Source organism: Pygocentrus nattereri, chromosome 11, assembly GCF_015220715.1.
Source record: "Pygocentrus nattereri isolate fPygNat1 chromosome 11, fPygNat1.pri, whole genome shotgun sequence".
NCBI lineage: Eukaryota > Metazoa > Chordata > Actinopteri > Characiformes > Serrasalmidae > Pygocentrus > Pygocentrus nattereri.
Window position 1 is genome coordinate 25,559,799 of NC_051221.1, and position 26,163 is coordinate 25,585,961.

General features: G+C 38.4%; 1 protein-coding gene across 2 annotated transcripts in view; it reads right to left on the reverse strand.

Annotated features, from left to right (window-relative positions):
• The window catches only part of otud7a (OTU deubiquitinase 7A), a 103,799-nt gene that overhangs the window by 74,148 nt on the left and 3,488 nt on the right, over positions 1–26,163 (reverse strand). Inside the window, exon 2 of one of the 2 annotated variants that reach the window (XM_017708342.2) lies at positions 22,805–22,936. The exons of the other annotated variant lie outside the window; for it this stretch is intronic. The gene's annotated coding sequence lies outside the window, so the exon portion shown is untranslated. The remainder of the gene's footprint in view (positions 1–22,804; positions 22,937–26,163) is intronic. 2 annotated transcript variants of the gene reach the window in all.

The following is a 26,163-nucleotide window of genomic DNA, read 5'->3' on the forward strand; positions in this document are numbered from 1 at the left end:
CCTCAAAACAGTAACGCATTCTTTGTAACATACACATGTGTTAAGGTAGCCTGTTTCCGCAGTCCTCCTAGACTCTACTGCCTATAAAATGGAATGTTGACTGTGATCATTTTAATTAGTATAATCAAATAAAATATTTTACCTGTTACTGTGTTATTAGAGTAACTCTGTGTGAACTGTGTGAAATGTTGAGCTGCTAGCGAGCAATGAGGAGCAGACGTGGAGGGGTGAGAACCCCTTCGGTGAAAAGAATTCATGTTTCTGCCCAAAAATGGCTGAAGATAAAGCAGGTTTCTTCATGTCTAAAAATCTTGTACAACCACCCCAATAAAAAACAGCATTTGAGCACATGTGGACTTCCAAAACAGGCTGACATTGCATTTTATGCCTACTGTGATCAAAGAATAAAGGACAGCAAATTTTGTATTTCTTGTACTGCAACCAGTGCATCATCGTATTGAATGCAGGCAGTGCATCAACACTTTAAACACTAAGAAATGGTCAGATAAATAACATGCTCTTGTATCCTGACATTTAATGAAAAAGGAACTTCATATGAGGATTTAAATAATTGAGATCGGAAATATTGATAATTAAATACGGATCCATCCACACCTACTGGAGCAATCAAACCAACAGCAGACCATAACACGCACATTATTTGAGACTGTAATGCTTCTCTGGTGTATTCACACCCGATTTCCTCTCAAAACTGAAAAAAACATTTTCTCAGCTCTGTACCTGCTTATGGAACAACAGCAGAGCTCTGAGCACAGTGCCGGTCAAGACTGTGGGTAGAAGATGACGTTTTTCCACCAACCTTTGTCCTATCTGTACGTCTATGTGTGGGTCAGGCCCACTTCAGTGAATTTCCAGGAACAATGAAAATGGCTTTGTATTTGTCCATTTAGGGAATGTAACCAAGTGCAACACAGAGTGAAAACCACAGTTTTCTCACAAACTCTTAGTTGTCATCTCCATGCTTTCTCAGACAAGCACAGTGCCCTTACAGGCAGAATGCTAGAAGAGTACACTGGTAGCAAATTAGTTCATGCTCACTATTGAACACTGTTGACTATGTTCAAGACTTGTACACATTAGTACCTATAATGTTCCTAGCTTTAGACTTCTGTACAGCATATGTAACTACACATAGTGCTGGGAAATATGACAAGATTTATTGTTATTGTGATGAATTATGTGACAATATGCCACAGTATTCTTTTCTGACTATATTGTATATCATCAGTACTTCTAGAACGCTAGACCACTACATTTTTCATTACAAGAGTGCATATTTAGTCCAGTTTAATTTGATTTAGTGTGAAATGATGAAAAAATTGTACTTTTTAAATTTGTACCACTGGAAAGTATTTTTAAATTTGACACTGTTCCAACTTAACAGATTTCAGAAAATCTTTTAAAAAAAGTACTGTGATATATTGTGTATCATCAAAGTTTCTCAAAGTATTGTAATATTGTATTTTTGCTATATGGTCCACCCAACTTTTGATGTTTTATGTGTCTTGAATCTGCAGAGCTCTGATTGTATACTACACAAATTAATTTGGTTTAGAAAATACTCATGTTATTTCAAAACAAAAGACCACAAAGTGTGGTGCAAAGTAGTGATTTTACAAAAATGCAACAACAATTTTGCAATAGCGCCAGAATGCGTCAGAGTCAACCACATGCCTAGTTTGGTTTCAATAAATGACAGCAAATGAGAGACCCTGAAAAGAGACCAAGTGTTCTGTCAACACTACAGTTAACAATTTTGAATGCACAGATATTTTGTTCAGATTTTTATTGTATTATTGAAGCTACCACACCCTTAGAATCATTCCAATGTAGATTTTAAAATATAAGAAGACAGCAAATGGGAAGCTAATTCGAGATAATCATGCTTGACAAAACAACGCAGGCAAGAGAAGAACTTCCGCTTTGTAAAGGCCCCTGCTTGAGAGAAGGCAGATTCAATGACTGAATTTCAATGCAGTGTGAAAAAAGACAGCCTATTCAGCCTAGGAATCAATCACTCACTCGCCATCTCTCCTCCTACGGTCACAATGGCAAGTCTGTGCTTTTGGGGTGTGTGTGTGTGTGTATTTCTGTGAGTGTGTGTGTGTGTGTGTGTGTGTGTGTGTGTGTGTGTGTGTGTGCTTGTCTGTGTGCTTGTGTGTTATGTGTACTTTTTTGAGTGTGTGTGTGTGTGTGTGTGTGTGTGTGTGTGTGTGTGTGTGTGTGTGTGTGTGTGTGTGTGCTGGGATTGATGCTAAGAGCCGGAAAGCAGCAGTGGGAAGAGGATACATTAAGGGTCTCTCTCTCTTATCCTTGTAAAAGACCTACATGATATACTGCAGTACAGTGCAATAGCATCATTCCTAAGCAGGAGCTTACCATAATAATACAAAGGAATAATCATTAACCTTGCCCGAGTGAGTGTATCAGCTTCATTCACCACATGATTGTCACAAATAGTTATTTCACTGTTCACTGAATTCTAGTGTGTAAGTGTCTGTAAGACGAAATAATGCTAATTAAGACAGACCTATACGTCAGCTACACAATAAGATAGTACAGATCAGGGCTTTAAAATAAAAAAGTCATTAGTTGCTCATTAGTTAGTAAAGACAACATTCATCTGCATACCTGTTTAAAGCTGCATACCTGCATACCAGCCACGCAAGTAACCACAAATTAACCAAATGCATTTTAGGGAATGTAGCACGGGGCTTCGGCCACCAGGGGGCCTTTATGCACAATTGCATGGAATAATGGTAAAATGGGAAAATATACTTGAGCTGACATACTTGTTCTGTCATATTGTCCATAATGTAATGCATAAAGTGTGTCTTGCATTGCATATATTGTCACTTCTACATCAAGCAATCACAGTCTTAGCTTAGTCTACAATTAATAACCTTTGTCTATGTTCCCTTTGCACTAATCTTACTTCTGGATGATGTCAACAAGAATATACAAACTTGGGTCTCACAAGCCAAAACAACAATTTGAAAAGCAAAGAAGAACAGAAGAACTCTTGACACCAAAGCTGACTAGCTTTTTGTTTACAAAACCAGTAGACAATGTGACCTAAAATATCAATGACAACGACCAACATTTTTCTTACTGTATGGTGGTAGATCTGTTGTGGCTATGTTGCTGATGTGCATCAATGTTAAACAGACTTATGTATGTCCCTTGGACATCAGCATTTCAGAATCAGAATGCCCAGTGGCCCTGCTACAGTGCAAACATTACCACATATCAGCTAAATAGCAATGGTCGTGAGTTCTTACTATAAAATAAGAGACAAGACATGTTTAATCGCCTCTACAACCACTTCCCACCAACCCCACACCAAGCCCCAGTGTGATCCATACACTCACACTGCTGGTAGTTATTCCATATGAAAAAAAAATCTTCCAGGGTAAAATTTTCCAGTTGTTTTATTTAGAGGTTTTACATTTTTCCTTGCTTCTTCAAGCCTGTACACTTTCTTTCAGCATTGTCTCACGTCAGAAGACTCTTCCAGTAATGCTGTGAGCTGGTGTCGGTGCCAGCAGCCAACATCAGACGCATCTTAGAGTGTTTGTGTTTGCAGGGCCAGCTGATGCCTGGGCTTTCTGACAGCTCTCGCTTAGTAATGCTGCTGCATAGCTGTGGCCGGCGCCAGACATGTTCACCAGCCCCGTCTCAGCCTGGCACACATACAGACAGACACGTGCACTAACATAATGCCACTCTAAGCCAAAAAGTTGTGAGTTTGATGCAATATGGTGGAGGATCACAGACATGGCAGACTCCAGCTCCTCTGGCTTCACTGGTTTATACTTTGGTCTGCTATGACTTCAGTGTACACGACAAATGAACAGCCAAGCAACCGCCGACAGAGAACAATGCATAAACAATCATATGAAGGACTAAGTACAGAGATAAAGATATCAAGTCTTTATTTAAATGGTATTGATAGATAAAGGAGATATAATCTAACAAGTGCCCCTTCACATTAACATTTTGGTCATTTTTAGATTTTAAGCAAGCAGAAATGCAGCTTTTGTAAGAAATATCTACTTTTTCATATATCATTACTTTAAATATGTCAAATTTAAATCAGGGGCACTGATCAGGCGCTAATGAGTAGAAGACTGTTAGTGAATATTTTGAAGGAGCTTGTCTTATTTAAACCTCAGATATCTGGTCTTATTTGTTCTTTGTTAGTTGAGTATGTGGTATCACATGCCTCAATCAAAATAGCTCTCTGAGGCCTTCAGAAAGAAAGCTGTAGAAGCCTGTAAGCCTGGGAATGGGTGTAAGAAGCTTTCCCAAATATTTTAAGTGAATCATTCCACTATCCAGAAGAGCATCTACATATAGGGAAGACTTAAAACCACTGCCAACTTATCCAGGCCAGGTTGCAAGTTTAATCCAAGAGCAGATCGTAAGAACCCCAGAATTTCATCACAGCATCTGCAGACAACTCCTGTCGCTGCTGATGTAAAAGTGCATGCATCGACCAGACTGCACAAATTTGACATGCACCAGAGTTGCACCAGGAGGAATCCTTTGCTGTCTAAAAAGAACTTCTGGGGAAACTAAAGCTTGATAATGAATATCTAGTCAAACACCAGGACTTCTGGAACAATGTGCTACAGATAGAAATATCAAAGATATTGTTGTTTGGCCACAGTACCAGAAGCCATATTTAACCAAAACCAAAGACTAACCTCATACTCATACTCAACAGTAAAGCATGATAGTGGAAATGTTATGGTTTGGAGCTGCTGTGCTGCCCCCCTTGCCAAGCCAACCTACAATCATGGAACTGGCTACAAATTCTCTTACATACCAGAAAGTCCTTGAGAAGAATGTGAGACCATCTGTAAAAAGTTGGAGCTGAAGAAGTGACCTTCCAACAGGACAATGGTCCTAAACATGCAAGTAAATCCACCAAGGAATGACTCAAAGGGAAGTACTGTTGGGTTATGGAATGGCCTAGATCTGAATTCCACTGAAATATTGCGGAGTTATTTGAAACAGTCTATACATACAAGAAACCCCTGAAACATTGCTGAAATAATTTTGCATGGAGGAATATGCAAACATTTCTCCCAGTAGAAAATGGCAGACAGCTATAGAAAATGCCTACATAAAATAGCATGATCTTTAAGCAATGTCATTGATCTCTAAATTCTGTCATTTCATTTAAATGAAAAGAAGATAATCTAACAAAGCTAAAAATATTCAGCCTTTTTTGAGCATACAAGCAAATACACAGGAATATACTATACGTCAAACTTCAGTCATCTAGTATTATTAATCTTTCTGAACAAATGTTTCTGATCAGAATCAGTTTGGGAACGATCAGCAATTGGCCACTTTATTTGATTTGTTTTCTTTAAAGAGCTAATTATTTTTTTTAAGAAATTTTAATTTTATTTTGAGTGTTTAAGAGAAAATGTTGCAAATGTAATGTTTCATGTGTTCATTTAGCTCACATGTGTGAGCTTTGGGTATGAAGAATACTGAAAAGAAAAAAAAAATTAGCCATAAGAACATATGATTGGTGCATGTCTAGTTTCTGACATCAAAACAAGGTGATGATTCGAATTTCAGTGTGAGTATATACTTGTGCTTCCTCAGAAATTGCAGCACCACAGCTAACAGCAATGGCTGATGTTGAGACAGGGCTGTGGATCAACTTTGGCAGTAACATCACTGCTTCTATTTCTTCAGTGCCAGCCTCTGCACCACAAGGCCACAAGAACTATGCTACCAAAGCACTAGCAGGAGTAATGCTGAGGAATACTGACTGATGGCACTGGAATCATAGAACAAAGCTGTGATCAAGTCCTTCACCAGTGAAGAGGCCCAGCCTCTGCTGATTAGCAGAGGAACAGACTGAGCGGACTCGCCTTTGAACTCAGCGGTGGGGCAGAGCAACTGTGCCAGAACCTAGGCGCTCTCTTTTTCTCTCTCTTTTGCTGTCTCTCTGTCACCCACTCTCTCTCGCTCCTGCCCTACTTCCCAGCAGCCCGCCTCCTCAAAAGGAAACCAGTTCGCATGATCCCCTCCCTCAGGGCCACAGCCGCACAACTACACTGAATTACGATTATTAGCTACTGAAGATTGGCCTTGTACCAAATACTGTATAACAGCAGATGTATGTCAGTCCATAAGAGATGCAAAGGGTGGAAGATTGGCATATGACAAAAAATTTCAATTTCTAAGAATTTCATTTTTATAATAAGCATGTACAACAGCCATTATGAAGCCAGATGAAATGTAGAGTAAAACTAACTTTGTGTGTAAACTGCAACAGTGAGGCTCTAATAAAGCCTGTGGTGTTATTGTGCATATTAAGACAATATATCAGACATTACATAAAGGTTGTAATTGCTTGATGTTTTAGCTAATACAAAAATATTAAAGTCATTTACGACATATGCTTTAATATGGCCTACTAATGCATGTTATAAAGGGGTAAATACACTGCTCAAAAAATAAAGGGAACACTCAAATAACACATCCTAGATCTGAATGAATGAAATATTCTCATTGAATACTTTGTTCTATACAAATTTAAATGTGCTGACAACAAAATCACACAAAAATCTTCAATGGAAATCAAATTTAGCTCAGATGTGCTCAATCGGATTCAGGTCTGGGGAACGGACGGGCCAGTCCATAGCTTCAATGCCTTCATCTTGCAGGAACTGCTGACACACTCCAGCCACATGAGGTCCTGCATTGTCCTGCATTAGGAGGAACCCAGGGCCAACCGCACCAGCATATGGTCTCTCAGGGGGTCTGAGGATCTCATCTCGGTACCTAATGGCAGTCAGGCTACCTCTGGTGAGCACATGGAGGGCTGTGCGGCCCTCTAAAGTAATGCCACCCCACACCATTACTGATCCACTGCCAAACCGGTCATGCTGAAGGATGTTGCAGGCAGCAGATCGCTCTCCATGGCATCTCCAGACTCTGTCACGTCTGTCACATGTGCTCAGTGTGAACCTGCTGTCATCTGTGAAGAGCACAGGGCGCCAGTGGCGAATTTGCCAATCCTGGTGTTCTCTGGCAAATGCCAAGCATCCTGCACGGTGTTGGGCTGTGAGCACAACCCCCATCTTTGGACGTTGGGCCCTCAAACCATCCTCATGGAGTCGGTTTCTAACCGTTTGTGCAGACACATGCACATTTGTGGCCTGCTGGAGGAAATTTTAGAGGGCTCTGGCAGTGCTCCTCCTGCTCCTCCTTGCACAAAGGCGGAGGTAGCTGTCCTGTTGCTGGGTTGTTGCCCTCCTACGGCCTCCTCCACGTCTCCTGGTGTACTGGCCTGTCTCCTGGTAGCGCCTCCAGCGTCTGGACACTACGCTGACAGACACAGCAAACCTTCTTGCCACAGCTCGCATTGATGTGCCATCCTGGATGAGCTGCACTACCTGAGCCACTTGTGTGGGTTGTAGAGTCCGTCTCATGCTACCACGAGTGTGAAAGCACCACCAACATTCAAAAGTGACCAAAACATCAGCCAGAAAGCAGAAAGGTACTGAGAAGTGGTCTGTGGTCCCCACCTGCAGAACCTCTCCTTTATTGAGTGTGTCTTGCTAATTGTCAATGATTTCCACCTGTTGTCTCTTCCATTTGCATAACAACTGTGAAATTGATTGTCAATCAGTGTTGCTTCCTAAGTGGACAGTTTGATTTCACAGAAGTTTCATTTACTTGGAGTTATATTGTGTTGTTTAAGTGTTCCCTTTATTTTTTTGAGCAGTGTATAAGTTCTTAATTTGGCAGGATAATAAATTAAACACCCTGACCAAATTTTGCCTAGGTTATATAAAGTTTGCATTTAGGCCAGTTAACAGCTACCATCTGACAATGCATTACACTATTTAGCTTGCATACATGCGTATGAACATTTAAATAATCACAGCAAGTTACAGTACATTCTCAGAGCCTGCTCAGGTTGAAATTTCACTGGTGTCAACTGTCAAAACTGAAACAACAGACTAATGAAAAGTGCCATTAATTACAACCAAGCCTCATTTTTCTTCTGAAAGCCCCAGCCAGGAATATACATAAGAGCACCAAGGCCACTGAGATAAATATTCCACTCTGAGGTAAAAATTCCATAAGCTTGTTACCAAAACACAAAGATACTGCCCTTTCTCTGCATTCCTTTGACCTGCTTCAGCAATTCCTGTCCCCTAAATGGAAAATAGAGCATAGGTTGACAACATATAGGGGTCTGTCACAGCCCTTCAGGAGGCCATAAAGTAGCGTGTTCTCAATTTATACCAGCCAATCAGGTTGCTTAAGGAAAAGCATGAATGTTGAGCCTGAACTTAATGTAAGGAAAGAAGACTGTTATTAATTAGCCTTGTAGACCAAAATGCTCTTCCTTCTCTGTCCCCGTTTCATCTTGTGATGCAGCCTTGAAAGGATGTTTCATGTGGGAATTTCTACAAGTAGCGTATCACTGACAAAAATACAAATATGGGTGCTGTGTTTACAGACAGAGGTTGGGTGCTGTCTGATAAATGCTGGTTGTTTTCCCTCAAACTGATAGCATTACCTGACTTTTTCTCCAGCCTACACCACAATCCTTGTCTGAAAATGATGGCATGAATAGTGTTGAACTGAATACTGTAGACACTTAACAGATCACTACTAGTCTGAACAAAAGCTGTACACAAAATGACAGGTTATTTGCTGCGCTGGCTAAACAAGCACTAAGAAACTGCAATGCTGATAGTTTCAGGACAGATAGCACTGATATCAGCTAATATGTTTTTGCACATACAGCACTGAGACTAAAACAAGATGTCCAAGGTATTTCCATGTGTGAGGTGAGGCCAGAGTCTTCAACACAGATTCACATTCCCATCTGCTATATAGTTCCCAGGAAACTGTAACTGTCATCATGAAAGCACAGATCTCCATCTTCAGTGACTTTCTGACCTTCCTTATTAGAGGCAAGTTGACATGCTAACCTCAAAGCACCAGACACAGCATAACTTTACCTAATCTTCTTTTAATAATAGTATTAATTAAATTCCACCAACCTATCAAATTCCCTGCATAGTTTAGTTAGCTAATATGTAAACAAAATCATTGGTTTGATGTGAAATATTCTGTTCTGTAGAAAAACCTACCAAGTCAGAATTGTTCATGGTGGTGGTGATAGCAACCAGTCTTAAGATATTAAAGCTTTCTCACAGAAAGTTATTACATGAAATGGTTTTGCTGCCTCATGCCTGAAACATTGTTTTACAATAGGTCTCAGATAAGACTTTGGGCTGAAACATATTTTTAAAATCAATTTATGGTGGAGGGGTACATGCAGATGCTATAAGACAAAATAGTCCCCAAAGAAAGCATAGTTTTTCAGATTTACTATTTTCATTATCCATTATCAATATGACATAAAAACTCACAAGACACATGTTGGTTCACTGGTACTAATGGCTAGTAAATGAAATTGCTATATTTCTGACTCTGTTACATCCCAATCACTGATTTATGCAGAACTGTTGAAAAATCTGAATTCCCCTTCAATTCTTGGAGGTTATATATATATTTGTATGAAATATGAGATGAGATGATGCCTTCATTTGTGGATAGAAAAACTGTCTGACATGCATGACATAGAAACAAGAAGAAAGAAGCTGTGTAGACTCAAACGTGTCAATACAGAAAATTAATCTATTATTAGTAATTAATTAAATAACAAACTACTTAGTTAATTGTGGCATTCTGTACATACAATTAAATAATATAGATAATAGCAATATTCATTCTAGACTTCTCAGGGTTAAAATAAATCTACTGAGTAAAGGTCCAAAAACCTTTAGGATGGAGGGAAAGCAAGCTATTTTATTTGTTTACTTTGGCCTTTCTAATGCGATTGAAAAGCCATGAAGTAAAAGATGCAGTCTCTAGTAAATCAAAGCTCTAGAGTATTCCAGTTCAGCCTCATTTACAACCGCACAGATAATAGGAGTGACTCTGGCTCTGTATTGAACTCAGAAACATAGGAGGAATCGTCTAGACCACGATTCTCCACTCTGTCGGGTCCCCAAGTTCTCTCTCATGCGGAGTGTTCTCATCAGACCTTACAGAGATGAGAAATGTAGCAGGAGCGTGTGGAGAGAGTGAATGAATGACCTCCACATTGTTGCATGAATGACTTTAATTTAACACTTGATGAGCACTGTACTGAGGATGGCATTAGAAAAAACTGGGAACTGGGGATCTTTCAGAGGGAGGCAATGAATCAAATGGATCACAGAGGAGCGATATCATTTGTTAATGTAGAAACCATTCTCTTTCTCTTTATAATGTTTATTGCATTGCAATTGCATCCTATTTCTACTAATGATCTTAATATAATTAACAAAGTTCTTCCTGTACTTTCCAAGTAGGTGTAAGAATTACCTTTGCAAGTTATGCCTTTTGTCACCCAACACTGTCCGGTTTGGAGTGGGTAAAGCTCGTCTCTGGTGTGTACAACCCCTGGCAAAAAGTATGGAATCACCAGTCTGGGATGAGCACTCATTCAGACATTTTATTCTGTAGAACAAACTCAGATCAAAAACATGATGCAATAATAAGGTCATTCCAAAGTGCAACTTGTTGGCTTTCAGAAACACTAAAAGAAATAAAAAAAACATTGTGGAAACAAAGTAAACGTTACTTTTATTGAGCAAGCACTGGGAAAAAAATATGGAATCACTCAATTCTGAGGAAAAAAATATGGAATCATGAAAAACAGATAAACAAAGAACATTTAAAATACATCACTAGTATTTAGTTGCACCACCTTTGGCTTTTATAACGGCTTGCAGTCTCTGAGGCATGGACTTGATGAGTGACAAACAGTATTCTTCATCAATTTGGTGCCAACTCTCTTTGATAGCAGTTGCCAGATCAGCTTTGCAGGTCGGAGCCTCGTTGTGGACCATTTTTTTCAATTTCCACCACAGGTTTTCAATTGGGTTGAGATCTGGACTATTTGCAGGCCATGACATCGACTGAATGTGTCGTTCTCCAGGGAATGCCTTCACTGTTTTTCGATGCATTGTCATCTTGGAAAATTATTTCATCATCTCCAAAATTCTGTTCAATTGAAGGGATGAGAAAACTGTCCAAAATGTCAATGTAAACTTGTGCATTGCTAGAAGAATTAACCACAGGCATCTCTCCAGTGCCTTTGCCTGACATGCAGCCCCATATCATCAAGGACTGTGGAAATTTGGTTGTTTTCTTCAGGCAGTCCTCTTCATAAATCTCACTGGAACGGCACCAAACAAAAGTTCCAGCATCATCACCTTGTCCAATGCAGATTCTTGACTCATCACTGAAGATAACTTTCATCCAGTCATCCACAGTCCATGATTGCCTCTCCTTAGCCCATTGCAGTCTTCTTTTCTGTTTAGGTGTCAATGGTGGTTTTCTTTTAGCTTTCCTGTATTGAAATCCCATTTCCTTTAGGCGATTTCTTACAGTTCGGTCACATACATTGGCTCCAGCTTCCTCCCATTTATGCTTCATCTGTTTAGTTGTACTTTTTCGGTTTTCAAGACAAATGGCCTTAAGTTCTTTGTCTTGACGCTTTGAGGTCTTTCTTGGTCTACCAGTACGCTTGGCTTTAACAACCATTCCATGCTGTTTGTATTTGGTCCATATCTTGGATACAGCTGACTGTGAACAGCCCACATCTTTAGCAACCATGCGTGAAGAGTTGCCTTCTTCAAGAAGTTTCACAATCCTCTCTTTTGTTTCAAGAGACATTTCTCTTGTTGGAGCCATGGTTCTTGCCACTCCACTTCGTCCAGCAGCCCTCCAAGGTGTCATGACTGCAGGTGTTTTTAACTGCAGACTAACGAGCAGATCTAATCTGAGGCAGGTGTCCATTTAGGGAAAGGAAATTGACTGGGTGTGTCCTTATTTTCTATCTCCAATTTGAGTGATTCCATATTTTTTTCCTCAGAATTGAGTGATTCCATATTTTTTTCCCCGTGCTTGCTCAATAAAAGTAACATTTACTTTGTTTCCACAATGTTTTTTTTAATTTATTTTAGTGTTTCTGAAAGCCAACAAGTTGCACTTTGGAATGACCTTATTATTGCATCATGTTTTTGATCTGAGTTTGTTCTACAGAATAAAATGTCTGAATGAGTGCTCATCCCAGACTGGTGATTCCATACTTTTTGCCAGGGGTTGTACAAACGGGTAACTTTTACCATGTGGGCAAAGTGCTCCATTGTTGTGGGAGTGGCCACGAGAATGATGGCTTTTACATTTTGAATGACAGCTAGGCAAGAATGCTAAAATGCTTGTGTTGCTAAAAGACTGCAATCAGCACATCTTAGCCATCTGATTTCACAGCCTCCTACATTCAAATGCATTCCGTTTGAAACTGCTCTTGCTGAGTCTTGCCTAAAAATAGCACCTGTTATTAATACAGATGATTATCCAGCATTACCTCACTGTTGTTCCTAACCAATACAGTACAGCTGTGCTCCATCAAAAGCCAAAATTCATTAGCACAGCACATCTTATCACAAATGAATCCTGTCACAGATGTGGAAGGACCTACCCTTGTTTATTGGGAGGTGTGGGTAGCTGTAGGCTCAGGACCAGTAATATCAGCCAAGATCATTTATATGTTGAACAAATAAACAGACCTGAACACATTTATATAAATTCGCATATTTTCTATATAATGGTGCAGGACCAGTATATTTATTAGATGTGCTCCAGCAGTATGAGCCGGGCAGAACTCTCAGATCATCAGGAACTGGTCAGTTAGTGCAGCCTAAGGTAAAAACCAAACACGGAGAGGCGGCATTTAGCTACTACGCTGCTCTGAAATGGAACCAGTTGACAGAGAGCATCAGAAGAGCCCCAACACTAGACACCTTGAAATCCAGAATGAAAACCTTCATGTTTGAGCAGGCCTTTAGCTCAGTTTAATCCACTTTTATCCTGTAATGGCACTCGTATCCTCATTCATTTAACTTCTTTTATATCTATTGTTTTAATCATGTTTCTTATTTTTATTCTAATTTTTTATCTCCTTCTTTTAAATTTGATTAACTTCTTTTAAATCTATTGTTTTAATTATGTTTTTTATTTTAATTTACATAAATTTTATTTTATTTACATTAATTACATTTTTCTGTATTTTTTCATTTGTAAAGCACTTTGAATGACCGTTGTGTATGAAAGGTGCTATATAAATAAACTTGCCTTGCCTTGCCTTGCCTAATATATGCATAATGTAATTAATAGCTTAATTTAATATTATTTAATTAATAGTTAACATAGTTAAACTGCAAAGAATTGTGGTAAATGAAGTCATTCAAAGTGAGATGTGTTATGCTTCATTGTATATAAACTTACCAACTCTATAAAGTCCATAATGCAAATAAAGACATTTTAATTACTATCAAACAGCTTTTAGAGACATTTTGTGCATCTGGCTCCTTTCACACACAGCTTCAAAGCAATATCAGTACTTTTTCAGTGGGATTTTTGCAGATATCTGTACAACTGTGTATATATCACCTAACTGATATATCAGAGAGGTCCTAGTTAGTACACATGAAATGAGAGAGGGGCCAAAGCAATATCACTACCCTGTCAGCTAGATTTTAGGCAATAATAATAAATGAGTAAAACTCTTTTAACAACCAATTTGATTTGCTAACTGATATCAGTCAAGCCTTAGTGAACATGAGAAATTAAGGCATACCACTGTATACAAAAGATCTCAGATTGCATACTGTGAGTAAATATACAACATGAATTTGATTTATAAAAATAGCATATGATTACACTTCTTAGGGAAAGGGGGATTGAAAAGATAGAGAAGGTAGGAGGAGGAGAAAGTTGAATGAGAGGAAAGAGAAGGCCAGACGTATCTTCCCCCACAGAAAGAGCAGGGCAATGTCACACGTCTCATCCAGACACCAGAGCAAAAGTGACATAGTGCAATCTGGAGAGGGTGGGGTGTTTTGGCACAAACAAACCCACACAGGACACAAACACAAATGCACACACCCACACACACACACGTACACAGCTGGTGTGACCGTGGGCAGCGGTGACATCGGTGCAATGCCACTGCTCCAGGATGGAGGATGAAAGAGAAAGATGACAGCCTAGACACCCTGACAGGAGACAGAGCAAGTTCAGTAGAAACATCCCCTCCTAAGCAGAGCCCATTTGTTTCCCCATCAACATGCTCTGGAGCTGTTGTGGATATTGCACATGCTGTGGGTACAAATGTGACATGCCCCAATGGAAACAGAGCATGAAGAACTATCAGCCCTTAATGCCACTGACTTACTGGGTAAACTTACACCTAAAACCGTGACATCAAATGATCTTTTTTCAAATGTGTACATAATTTCTATATGACAACGTTATATTATTTCTTAAAGCTAGTGAATTTAAAGACAGATTCTTTTCATGGAATATATTTTATTCATGTGGAAAACATGTAGATAAGTTCAAGTCATTACGTTTTTAGAGTACTTAGTTGTAGTCAAGTCTTTTACGTGCTAGCAAATTACCAAATTCTTAGGAAAAACCACTAGTGGCTTGTCAGAAATTGCATTAAATACAAATGGACTGAAAGGTTGTGCCCGATTGCTGGAACCCAAATTCAATTCCCAGCAATGACAGCCATCCATGGCTATGAGTTCAAAAGAGCACAACTGGTGCTGCTCTCATTAGTCCCTCTTTGCCTGTCAATTCTGAGTGATGCTGGCCAGTCATGGCAATCTTTCTTTTAGGTCATGTGTACAGCACTGTCCTCCAAGAGCATTCAGCTACCATACAATGTTATGCTGAAAAGGTGTGCTGACTGACATGTCACAGAGCACATGCCAGCCTCCCTCCTCCCAGTGAGATCTGCAAGCAAGTAAAACTATATACATAGACTATAAACATATCCTATAGCTGTATCTTACTATGACCTCCAAAAATTCCCAAGAGAATCTAATCTCAAGCCTCTGCTTTAGGCCAGGCCAAGATAGGACCTGTAGACCAATGCAGGCCACAAAGACATTTGATCTGGCCTCTCTACCTTTAGCTAGTGAGAGAACCCGCATTCTAATAGGGGGAGTGCTGGAGCCTATCTCAGCAGTCATCGGGCAGAAGGCAGGATAAACCCTGGACAGCTCGCCAGTCCATCGCAGGGCAATTCTAATTCTAATAGAATGTTTTTTCTTATTCAATTTTTAGTTTCTTATTTTTCTACACTAATTTCATTATAAGTATTTTTAGTACTTAATGTGTAATGACTTGACACTATGCAATTGTTACTAACTGTACCCTAGAAGGGAGAACACATATGAAGCTATCAGATACAAGTTAATTAAGTGTAACAGGTAGTGTTACATAGACAAACGGAGACTTAGAGAGCACTTGTGTGAAGAATTTGTTTTTAGTGAATTTGAAGCCAAGTGTGCCTTGTATGTAAAGGAACCACTGGAGTTTTTAAAGAATAGTTTCTCCAGTTTGTACCTATCAGGATTAAACATCCTATCTCTAAAATTGTACCTTTACAGGACAAGGAAAAAATATTATGAACTTTTAATAGACAATAAAAAAAGTTTATTCCAAGTAGTGTAAAAGGAATACTACTATGAAGATACAGAGTTTTGCTCTAACGGAGATGACATGCAGGCAGTGTAAAACTGACAAGCTGCTAGCTAGCTGTTTTTTCTTTTTTGCTCTCTGCCCACTGCAAGCATTCCACGTTGGCCCCCAAGGCTTAAAGTTTGGGCAACCTGCTCTAGTTGAATTACACATGAAGAGCACTCCAAAACAACAGAAATAGCCATGTCTGCAATTACTTTTACACATATTACATACACTGATGAAATGATGACCACTCAAGTAACAAACACATACAGATATCATAAGGATCATGCTATACTTTATAACATGGCATGTCTTTTGCTGTACTGTGGAATGCCAAACATATTAAAATTCAACATGATAAGAGTATATGTCTACTACAGTCTTGGTTTGGACTTCGAGTATCTTCAAACAAGAGACTCTTTTCGTCCTGAACCAAAACAGGACAAAAAAAAATCGGTTTCCGATCAGCAAATGTATGCAACCCACACCAGCACTGCAGATGTTCCCAGTCAGCAGTCTTTCCTTCTCAAATCCCAAACAAACTCAGTGGCAGCCTCTGGAGCTTCACTTTCCCAAAATCTTGCGACAGGGACTCCCCTTTCTGCCTGTCAGCTGTTCTGTCCCTGCCTATATGGGGCTAGTGGCTGTCCCTAGAACCACAGCAACTCAAACATCTCTACCATTCTTGTCATGACTGACTTGACATCTATCACATCCTGTACCTGTCTTAGAGTAGGAACCCCATCAGGCCACCACCAAAAGCTCCTGTCTGCAGATCAGTCTCAGAGCTGTCTCTTAGATTTTACACTCATCTGTGAAGGTCTCAACAGACCATCAGCCACCACCAACTAGTTGATATATGTGGCTCAACCCAGTGGGAACGCATTCACCTTTCAAGGACATCTGCTGCAACAATCTGACTGGACCAGTTTAATCTTTGCAGACAAGGCAGCATGCTCAGAGGATGTTGAGGCTACAATACAATCCTAGCTTGTCATTATTGTTGTATGTGATGCAATAAAATACAAGTTCTTCTATTTTGTCTGGGTAACCTTTATGTTGGTTAACTAGGTTATAGCAAACTGAGTAAATGTTGCGTTCACATGAATCTAAAATTAACATTCCTAACCTCAACCACTAGAAACGGAACTGCAGAACTAACCAGTTGAGTGTACAAAGATAATGTCTAAATGCACACAAGACTTCTCAATGATCTCATAAGGCGGTAGAAAGGGCCAATTTCAGTCTTTCCAGTTCATGAAACATAATCAGGGTGCAGAGTATGTAACCTGATTCTGAAGAATCTTTAGCTGTTAGCTGCTCAAGCTCAAGACTCAGTAGACCCATAGCAGCAACGTGCGAGGAGTGACACAAAGTGGGTAGAGCTAGTGGTCAACAAGGTTTTATTCTGCAAAGATACAATTGTGTAGTTCACATTCTACTCAAAGCACTTTGGACAATTTGCTTTCTGACTGAACGTTTATGATGCTTCCCATGTGATCCCGCACATATACTTTAATGTATGAATTTATTATCCTACCTAATCTGTTACCTAAATGATCTACATGCATCTAAATAAACAAAATTCTTCTTTATGATGTGTGTATGTGTGTGTGTGTGTGTGTGTGTGTGTGTGTGTGTGTGTGTGTGTGTGTGTGATTGCAATATATCTACAAATAATTTAAGACATTAAATCAATGTCAAATTTCTGTTTAAACGTAATTAAATATGGAACTGGGAAATTTTATATGGTGACAGAATGAAGCCATGTGACCATCTGTGGGACTGTCAAGTAATAAGTAAGATTTGTTTAATAAAAATTTTAAGAACATTAAGATTATCAAGCTCAAGCTATATAAGAATATTGTTCTTTTAAAATAAGACATTAATGTGTTTCTTGTAAACTGAAGGATAAATAAGCAAGATACAAGCATAGTTATCTAGCTCACTTGCAGTCCTGTTGGGAAGACTGCGTGAGATTGCTATCCGTCAATTGATTTAGCTTTCACTGGATTCTATGGAGATGAGACGAGATTAAAAGCACTCACAGACCCCCTAGTTAGTGACCTCACAGAGTTCATGCTCTAAATTTCAGGGATCTCACCAAGACGGTGCAAATCCCACAGATCCTCAGCTTGCTCTTAAGTCGGGTTCCTATTGTCTACGAGGAACTGAAAAGCAAGAGGAATGCTTTTACACTCTAATCTAGTTCACTGAAGATCTGTATGTCTTAAGCATACATGAAAAAATCATGTTTCCTTTGTTGGACCCCTCCACACATGAAACGGAGGAATGTAGATATCTTTTTTGGCTTTTTTCACATTTTCAATCAGTGTCTCTCCAGCCATGGAGGTAAAGCTGTTCAGGAGAATCAAAATGCTACGTGTTGTGTTTTCAGGTCTGTTTTATGTGTTCGTAAAAACATAGCAAGCTACATTCTCAGGCCTGACCTGCAATTTTGTGATGTGCATTTTGCTCACACAGATTGCATCCCTGCAGTTTTTGTGAGTAATCTATTGTTTGTGTGAGCTAGGTAAAGTGAGCAGCAAAGATCTAGATGTACTACTAAAGCCCTTTACATGCAGTAGGAGTGATGGGAGATCTGTAACCATCATTAAATCATTCCTCACATCAGTCAGTCTGGCTAGCCATTAGCTAGCTAGCAAGCTAATATGAAAATCTCTGCAGAAGATTTGATACTGGTATATATATACAGAGCACTTTATTAGGAACACCTCCTTTCCTTTCTTTCCCATTTAGATGCACTTTGTAGTTCTACAATTACAGGCTATAGTCCACCTGTTTCTCTGCATACATTGTTAGCCTCCTTTCACCCTGTTCTTCAATGGTCAGGCCTCCCAAAACTTGATCAAATGTTTCTGTAATGAAAATTTTGAGAATAACTCAAATATATTAGGTAATAACATGACTAGCAAACACAGCATTGAACAACACTTCACACATAAAATCATCCAAATTTTATTAAAACACAAAAAGTTTACCTAACTGCAAAAATTGTTTTTCAGTATTGACATGAAAATGACATTTTTTTTATCATTAAACTCATTAAAAAGCTAAATTTAAAAAGTAAAAAATAAATAAATACATTTTGGGACAGCTCGCATCCAATAGAAAGTTCCCTTTAGATAATGATTTTGATCTCTGTTAATGCTTTGGGTTTAAATAGATCATAATCTGCAAACTGAATAGCTTTTTGTTTTTTTGTTTTTTTACTATGGTCCTGCAGTTTGAACAGATTGAAGAGAACATTCCATATTCCACATTCCAAACCGAGCATCAGAATGGAGAAGAAAGGTGATTTAAGTGACTTTGAACGTGGCATGGTTGTTGGTGCCAGATGGGTTGGTCTGAGTATTTCAGAAACTGCTGATCTACTGGGATTTTAACGCACAACCATCTCTAGGGTTTACAGAGAATGGTCTGAAAAAGAGAAAATATCCAGTGAGTGACAGTTGTGTGGACAAAAATGCCTTGTTGGTGTGAGAGGTCAGAGGAGAATGCGCAGACTGGATTGAGATGATAGAAAGGCAACAGGAACTCAAATAACCAATCAAAATCTCTGAGTATGAAGGCATATTCTGAGAATGAATAATGAAGGCAGTTCTGAAGGCAAAAGGGGGTCTAACCTTTTACTACCCAATAAAGTGGCCAGTGAATATATATATATATATATATATATATATATATATATATATATATATATATATATGTGTGTGTGTGTGTGTGTGTGTGTGTGTGTGTGTACACAGTATATATACACTACCCTTGGCACCTAGAAATTCTTATATATTTATGTATATTTCCATTAATATTTTATGTTTTAAAGTTTACTTGTGCAATTAGGAAGATTTAAATGATCAGCCATGACTTCCTGATTCACTAGGATATACATATGAGGTGAAGCACAGGCCAAATTCCCACAGCCATCCATCGTTATGATGCTGACCAGAGAAAACAGCAGTAATGTGCAAAAAGTTTGAGTTGCACAAATAAGGAATTGGCTACAAGAAAATATATAAACAATTGAAAAATACCACTTCTGGTATCAGAGCAACAATTTAGAAGTTTAAAGTAACTTCAAATGTTCAGAATGTGCTGTGATGCGGATGTATGTCTATATTGACTCCACACACAGTGAGGAGGATGGTTCATGTGGACGAAAAATCTTCAAGGATCACTGCTGGGAAATTGCAGACATTAAGTTATGTCTTGAGGTCAGAATGTCTCCTAAACTACAATTAAACGCTACCTATATAACCACAAGTCACTTGTGATGGTTGCCAGAAGAAAAATCTCTGTCATCAAGGACCAATAAATTCAAGCTCCTACAGTTTAACAGATGTTACTGGAACTTTCAGTGGGACTGCGTTCTATGGTCAGATGGAATGATTTTGTCTACAAACACTAGAGATGAGTTTGGCATTGACACAAAGACAGCCATGCAGAAAAGTATCTCATGCCCACTGTGAAGTATGGTGGTGGATCAGTGATGTTTTGGACTTTTTTCTCCCAAAGGCTCAGGACAAATTGTTCAGAACCATGGTATCACAGACTCCTTCACCATTATTTTTCCAGCAGAAATGAAATCAAAACCTGAGTGCTTCAGCCAGGAAGCTTAAATTGGGCCATAGTTTGGATCTTCCAGCAAGAAAATGATCCAAAGCATGCCTCAAAATCAACACAAAATTGGTTCAAAAGTTTTTGTCATGGCCACCCCAGTTCCCTGACTTAAACCCCGTAGGAAACCTATGGGATGTGCTGAAGAGGAAAGTCCACAGTGTGGAATCTGCATACAGGAATGGTCTCAGATCTCTTTCCATGTGTTCTTGTCTCATAAAGCTGTTGTCTGTTTTGTGGCTGAACAAAGTATTAAACAAAAGTTGTGACAGACACTGTTTTTCTGTTAAGAATCTTAATTTCTTCTAAGATTTAGGTTTGTTCTTTCAATCGTTGTACTTCAAATAAAGGTTAGATTTTTGTTAATATTCTGAATAGAAGATCAAAAGGAGAGGCAATAAAGAATGTTTTTACAATCTGTTTTGCTCATGTTTACCAGGGGTTCCAATATTTGTGGAGGGCACTGCATACACACCAATATACATATATATTAAGGGTGGGAATCTGTAGGCACCTCACGATTCGATTCGATTACGATTCAAAGGGCTGCGATGCGATTATAAAACAATTATCGATGCATCTTGATGCATCTATCTTTTTTTAATCTTCTTGGTAGTTTTAAAGCAAAGTATTTGTAATGACCTATAATGCATTTACTTCCAATATCTTTTATTAATGAATCAAATGGAAGTGGTTTGGCAAGTGAACTAGAAGGCTCTCATTCACTGCTTTTGTTTGGGGCACATGCAACACTGGCTACCACTCATCTGCGATAAAATGCACAGTTATGGTGAAATAACATCCTGTGGTAAAGGAGGTCCACCCAGCACATGTTACAGCTGTCCTGTCCGTTTTCTTTTAATGATTTATAACTTTGGATTTGGTCTTGTTGTAGAGAGTGGGAGGGTGGAGGTATTGTTGTGTCAGTAAAATAATTTTGAGACTAGACACTGAATCTCAGCTCCAAAGTGAGCAGCATAACGCGAAAACTCTGGTCTCAACCAAACTCTCAATTACTAAAAACTGACATGCAGACAGCAGGTCACACAGCAAAGAAGTCTCGCCTGACTAGTAGCAAATGGAAAGACGAAGATTTGGAGACAAACGGACTTATTTGCATTTCTAAGCTCAGTTGGTTTTCTGGTACGTTAAATCTGTAACAAGATTGTGTCTCTAAAAAGTTGCGAAGATGAAGTCGCTTCTCTTTTCAATTTTCCTGTTCCACCTTGAATGTTGCAGCAGTTACAATCGCCACCTTAGGCAGAATTTAAAGTGAAACTGGAAAATTTAATGAGAAGCTGGAGAATAAGAAGCGACCTCAGCCTCGTAAAACAGCCGAATGATGAGAGACATTTTACAAGAAATTGTTCTAGATTTCTGGCAGAGATGGGAGGAAAGCAGCTAAAGCTTAAAGCAGAACAAAGTAAATCTGCATTTTAGCTTTAGTTGCTATATTAACCTAGATGGTTTGACATTGTTAAAAGGACAAAATGGCTCTTCTGAACATTTGAGTTGTGACTCCTGACCTAAACTAGCTTTTAATGCAGAGCCGGTCGGATTTCTTGGTCATCCAGTAGTGTTTTTGTTATGTACCACCACAGACTGTCCGGGCGCTGCACTTACCCACTTCCAAGTTCTGGCTTGGCTTACATTCTGTTGACATTACGTTATAAATTAAATACTTAGGAAATACATTTTTGACATTTATGAATCGATTCATAATCGTTCATGTCTGCATCACGATGCATCTAAGAATTGAGTTTTTCCTGCACTTCTACTGTACATACTAATGTGAGTGAAAATATTTTAAATATACAACCTATAAGTCCTGAAATATTAATTATATAGCATGGACAGGAATTAATTAGTTACCTAGTGAAAACAAAGAGCTAAAAACAGACCTTCTTAACTCTTTTAACAAGTCACTGGCATTTTTTTGTAAATCAGATATTTTGTTCTTTTAAAAATCCCACTATTATTGTTTGTTACATCAGGAAAATAAACAGACATGTTCTTTGTAGCCATCTTGCCTCAATAGATGCAAAAGGAGGATAAACGTTTTGTTTTTGTCTTGAAAAATAACCAATTTGATGTGAATAAACATATAATAAATAATTTCCAATGTGTTCACTGATGACTAACACACATTTTTTTATTAATTATAATAGGTTCTTTAAATCTGGTGTGCAAAGATGTAATCTTCAAGCTGTAGGATAACAACATCATGAGGGCAAAGACAGTCATTTATTTGCACTGCCTGTCCATCAGTACAGACTTTACACTAACATGAAGAAAACATCTCTAAAATCAAATCTGAGGGCATTTAGAGCCACACCAAATATTTAATTTTATGACCTAAACGCCCCTTCCTCATTTTCTTCATCCTTCTTCTTTCTCATCCTTTTACCCCCTCCTCCCATCATGACCGCCCCCCATTCCTCCTGGCCTCTGAGTGACCTCTCCCTGCCTACAGCCAGAGCACTTAACATTGCTTCCCCACCTGTGAAGACGTGGACCACTTCAAAGCACCATGCAGTGATTGAGCGCTGATTGCTGTGGGCCACTTGACTCATTTCATCTCATCTCAAGGACTAAACTTCTCGGGAATGAGGTGGGAGGGAGATGGAATTTTCTGAAAAAAAAGTAGAGACAGTTTCTCCCTTTGATGGGCTGAGGCTTTTCAGCACTGTTCCTTTTAAGCCCATTTGATCATCACCGTGATAGACTTCGCAATTATTATGCAACTAAAGAAACACAGAGGAGAGTATTTCATGTACACATACATATATTCACATATATCAACATCCTGGATTCAACAAGAAGAGTCAGCTCTTTCACCTACCAAATGGTTCTGGATTCTGTAGCACTGGTGGATTTTTCCCCCAAATTAGCCAAGTTATTAACAAACAGGCAAACATGGGCAAAAACAAAACCAGAATAACACAACACGAATCATATTAATGATGTTTAGGGATAACGAGAGGGAGTCAGAATATTCCAAAGAGGTCCAGGAGGGGGGCCTGTGATTTTCAGCTACAGCACGAGGTAAATAAGAGGTAAACACTGTCTTATTGAAAGAAAGAAAAAAAAAACAGAACAAACAAACATAAAAAGATTGTCTTTTCAATGTGAGCCAGTTCAAAGGACCAATTTGTTCTCGCACGACACATCACTACAAAATACAAACCGCAATGGCCTGGCACAGTATAGGGCAACATGTATGTGGCTCACATCATTTAAACTTAGATTTTATGTTTTTTTCCCCCAATATGTTAAACTCAGCAAATAAATAGGAAATGTTTGCTCCCTGCACTCAACAAATATTTTAGCCCAAAAGTTAACACTGATGTATTTTGACTACATGTCAATTTTCTATTAAATTTAAAAACATAAATCCAATTTAAAATTGGATTGTTTCTCCATCATATTCAATAAACCTGAATGAATTAAATAATGTGTAAATTAGAAGTGCTTGTAGGATTTATGCAATTCTTTTACATAACATTTATATGCAACTCCAATTCCAATGAAGTTGGGACATTGCGTAAAACATAAATAAAAACAGAATACGATGATTTGCAAATGCTTTTCAACCTACATTCAACTGAATACACTACAAAGACAAGATATTTAATGTTCAAACAGATAAACTTTATTATTTTTTGCAAATATTCCCTGATTTTGAATTTGATGCCTTCAACACATTCCAAAGAAGTTGGGACAGGGGCTTGTTTACCACTGTGTTACATCACCTTTCCTTTTAACAACACTCAATAAGTGTTTGGGAACCAAAGACACTAATTGTAGTCCTTTTCCTCTTTGGCCCTGAGGACACGATGTCTATGATTTCCAAATACAATTTGAAATGTGGACTCGTCAGACCACAGGACGCTTTTCCACTTTGCGTTAGTCCATCTCAGATGAGCTCGGGCCCAGAGAAGCTGGCGGCGTTTCTGGGTGTTGTTGATATATGGCTTTCACTTTGCATGGCAGAGTTTTAACTTGCACTTGTAGATGGAGCGACGAACTGTGTTCACTGACAATGGTTTTCTGAAGTGTTCCTGAGCCCATGTGGTAATGTCCATTACAGAATGATGTTGGTTTTTAATGCAGCGCCACCTGAGGGATCGAAGGTCACGAGCATTCAGTGTTGGTTTTCTGCCTTGCAGCTTACTTGCAGAGATTTCTACAGAATCTTTTGATGATATTATGGACTGTAGATGATGAAATCTCTAAATTCCTTGGAATTGCATGTTGAGAAACGTTCTTAAACTGTTGTTCTAAAACGCTGTTCTTAAACTGTTGGACTATTTGCTCATGCAGTTGTTCACAAAGTGGTGAACCTCGCCCCATCCTTGCTTGTGAATGACTGAGCCTTTCAGGGATGCTCCCTTTATACCCAATCACGACACTCACCTGTTTCCAATTAACTTGTTCACCTGTGGAATGTTCCAAACAGGTGTTTTTTGAGCATTCCTCAACTTTTCAAGTCTTTTGTTGCCCATGTCCCAACTTCTTTGGAACGTGCTGCAGGCATCAAATTCAAAATGAGTGAATATTTGCAAAAAACAATAAAGTTTATCTGTTTGAACATTAAATATCTTGTCTTTGTAGTGTATTCAATTGAATAAAGGTTGAAAAGGATTTGCAAATCATCGTATTCTGTTTTTATTTATGTTACACAACGTCCCAGCTTCATTGGAAATGGGGTTATATTTCTAAAGAGTTAATAGTACTTTCTGTATTCAGAGCACAATTACATTGACTGTGTAAATGTATTAAATGACAATACATGTTAAATTCATAAACATTTATTGTAGTCCAAACAGTATTTGCTGAGGCTCATTACAAGACACGTGTAAACTTTAAACTCTTAAAAAGCATTTATTCACCCGCAACTAAACCATTAATTAAAGCAAATGTTTATGTGCACAACATTCTTATTGAGGTACAACTCTCATGTTAGTCAGCAAGTCTCTAGACTCTAGCAAGCTTCATGCCACGCTAATATGTCAAGGTCACCTACAGTTACAAAAACCATGAACTGTACATTAGAATATTAATGGAATACATCTTTATATACTATATATATATATATATATATATATATATATATATATATATATATATATATATATAAAATGATAAATCACTCCCATTGTTTATTTAATCTAATTTTTGCACCTGTTACCATGACAGCAGACCTAGCAAGGATGCCAGCTAGCTAGTTTGCTGGTGTTGTCTAAAGAATCTCTCAAAATAAGCAAAATGAAACATTAATAAATGGTCAGAAACATTAAAAACACAAATGTTAATGCGCATCACTATTTCATTGGAGTTGCACTGAGTCACAAAGGATGGCAGGAAAATATAAAAATGAAAAGAACCATTTCATGCCCACCATGCCAGCTGAAGCAATTTTCTGGTTGATGATGCGTTTCCTGTTACTACTGCACATGCGCACAAATAAGATTGAGTGGAAGAACCTAATAGGTATTATACAATTAAATTAAATTAGTTTTGGATTTATTCAAATTGGGTCGCTGCTAATGAATAAATAACTAAGTATATTTTTATGTTTTTTAAATAAGTTTTATGTAAAACATTTGCTCAATGTTTATGATGGCCATAATCATTTTTGGAGTGTGTAGACGTCTCGTGTCAACACAACATGTAATTTTACCAGGATGCCCAAACTGTGTGAATAAAACCAGAAAGCACATTCTAAAAATTCACTAGTTTAAAGTTTAACTGTCATTTTTTCCAGACATTGATGGTAATGATTGATGCCGCATTGAGTAATTTCCTCTGCAGCGGAAGCCTGCGTAACAATTTGGCCCCTAAAACAGGAAAGCTATG